Source organism: Halichoerus grypus, chromosome 6 (assembly GCF_964656455.1).
Source record: "Halichoerus grypus chromosome 6, mHalGry1.hap1.1, whole genome shotgun sequence".
NCBI classification, from domain to species: domain Eukaryota; kingdom Metazoa; phylum Chordata; class Mammalia; order Carnivora; family Phocidae; genus Halichoerus; species Halichoerus grypus.
Window position 1 is genome coordinate 22503594 of NC_135717.1, and position 2925 is coordinate 22506518.

Sequence of the window (2925 nt, forward strand, 5' to 3'; positions counted from 1 at the left end):
GTCACAAAACAGACAAATATTCAGATAACTCAAGAGAAGTTACTTGCTTAAATAATCCTTGGGAATTAAGCAGGCACTGCACTCTATACTGCTCAATTTCTTAGGGGAGGGCACACTACAAGCAAGGAGTGAACAAATGACCAAATTATCTAAGTCCCTGAGCTTCACTTTGCATTGGGTAGAGCCAAAAATGATTCCAAATCTATAGGAAGTAGGGCCCTACAATTAAAAGGGATTATGAAACCCATATGCAGACCAAGCATTGTCTGTAGACTGAATAAAGAATATTTTGCTCATATGTGCACTACTATTCTTAAAATGTTTGTAGATTCTGTTGTAATGATAAGATACCATCTGAATTTTTTTGTCATTATGCAGTGTGCGAACACTTGAAAAGTACAAGTACCATTATGTGGCGGTCAGCCAATATTTTTGGCTTTAAAGGTAATACTCAGATTTGAAAAAGCTGGAACTACCGGTGAAGACCCCATTCTAGAGAGTTACTTTTGGCCTAAGTGAGAATGAAGATTGCAGACTGGGTTGCCAAGAAGGCCAAAACAAGGGAGTCAGTTGAACCAAAAGCCAAGAAACAAATTTAGTCCACCAAAATGTAGGCACTCTTCTTTTTCTTAGTTTTATTTCAGGCATGCTGAAACAAGAAGCATGCCATACCTTCTGAGCTGATCTATCATTAAGTCAGGAGGTGGGTATTTATAAACTCAGAATTTTGCAAAGGGTCATAAACTTGCCGAGTTAAATTTTTTTGAAGATTTTGTTTATGTGAGAGAGACAGTGCATGATGGGGGGAAGGGGGAGAAGCAGACTCCCCAATGAGCTGGGAGCCCGATGTGAGGCTCGATCCCAGGACCCTGAGATCATAACCTGAGCCCAAGGCAGCAGCTTAACCGACTGAGCCACCCAGGTGCCCCGAGTTAAATTTTTTAAAAAAGAATTTGAGTTAAGCACCGACCCTGTCTGAAACATGTGAATATAAGGTTTTATTTAATAACATTATGAAAAACTCTTGTAGCCTGAACTTGTCTTTGTTTATATATATGGAGAGGAGGAAGTAAAAACACCTTTAGTTCCAAATCCCCCTTATTTTCATTTGCAAAAGGAACTACCAGTATTTTGCTTTATATTATTTTCATCATAGTAAGTACTTATTTCAGTATCAAACTGAAAATCACCACTTACAATTTTTTTTAAAGCCACCACTACTATCTAAAAACTCTCCTTACCTGATTTTACTACAGCAACAAAACACAAACAAGAATATTGTTATCTTTACGAGCAGGGACAAAAAACTTCTGAAACTGGTTCTTCTTTACCACAAAAGGTTTTATACAGAAGAGTTTAAATAGCAAAACGGTATAATGATTAGGCTGGGCAGGTGTACAATGTACCCATGAATTATTAAATGAAAACCCAAACCCTTCCTTTTAGAATCAACTTGGGTTGTTATTCACTAACCTACTACTACACCAAGTAATATTAATGTCACGGAAGAGGCTGTTCATGATTACTTCTAAGTTTTGACTAAGCAGACTATAAAAAGAATGATGGAGACCCCTCCAAAGCATGGCTTTGAGCAGCGAAAGCTAACATCTCTTTTTCAATGCAATTTTTGTTCACACTTTCCCAGGGAAAAAAGTTTCCCCAAAAGGTGTCCTTAAAAAGAACCCACAAACACCAAAGACATAAAGTCTGTCTTTTTGCCATTTTAAACTATCAATAATGTTAACTTTCCATATCTTTCTTGTTTTCGAAGGAGAATATGAAAGAACGTTTCAATACACTGACCAATTTGATTTGGAGTCCAATGAGTTATTTGCCATGAAGAAAAAAAGCTGGCACTTTCAATCTTGCGGATCAGTGACTATGGGAGATGAATCTCTTGAAGGTCAAATGCCTGATTCTAGCCCTTCAGCTTCCACAAATCACCGTCAGCAAATCCTAAATCCAATCATCTCTCTTTCCAAAGAGCTCAATGTGTAGTGACTTACTTTTAGATTAAGATAGTTGGCTTTATTTTCTTTTGGCTCTGGACTATATCTCTACCTGAATTTTGACAATTAGGGCAGTAAAGGCTGTAAGCTAACCTACCTTTCTTCTTTAACCTAGCAATAAAAAGTTATCAGTAACATTTTGCCTTTTAGTACACCTGAATTCAGAAGAAAAGGATTTGCGTTTACCATTCCTCTTTTATTACTTTCCAACACCATTATTCCTTCTACATTTATTATTTGGCATTCTACTATGGGAGAGAGCGCTGCCGTCTTCTGTCAGCCGTATCTTTACCTTTACACCAAGGTCGAGAACAGTGACCTTCCGGTCACCCCATATAAGAGTTTCTGTGTTTTGTCTGCACGATGATGGTCAAAGCCGCACCCCACAAACAGTATCAGTTTTAACTCTGTGGAGAACGAAGTTCACTGCCCTGCTGGCCATCAAGTGCTAGGCATTCAATTCCCTCCAGGTGCAATGTCGTTACCCCGGGTACTTAACTGGCGATCTATGAACCTTTTAAAAATCGTGTGCAAAAGTGCTTGTAATTTTTTTCTAAGGAGATACCTTCAACTGCACCCTTTTCCGCCCCCCGATACTCAAATGGGCCCTCTTTTTCAGGGGAAGTGAGTACAACTCTCAGTGGGTTGGAGATGATCAGATGATCAAGGAGAAAACAGCTAACAGCCCTAAACTCCCGACCGACCCTTAATTTCCCCAGATCGAGGAGCGCAAATCTGGAAGTCAAAAGACCAGAAGGGGCCAGCCGGGCAGCGGACCCCGGGCTCCCGGCACCCTTCGCGCCTCCGCTTGCACGAAGGGCGCCCCACGACAACCGCCCACTGCTCGGGGGCCGGACTACCGGCCCTCGAGACCGCGTAGCCTGTCCACCGGCTAACTGGCCTGCCCGACACCCAC

General features: G+C 41.0%; 1 protein-coding gene across 1 annotated transcript in view; it reads right to left on the reverse strand.

The window, feature by feature from the left end:
* Positions 1-2925, reverse strand: part of LOC144382248 (transmembrane protein 180-like) — a 42709-nt gene that overhangs the window by 39446 nt on the left and 338 nt on the right. The window lies entirely within an intron of this gene.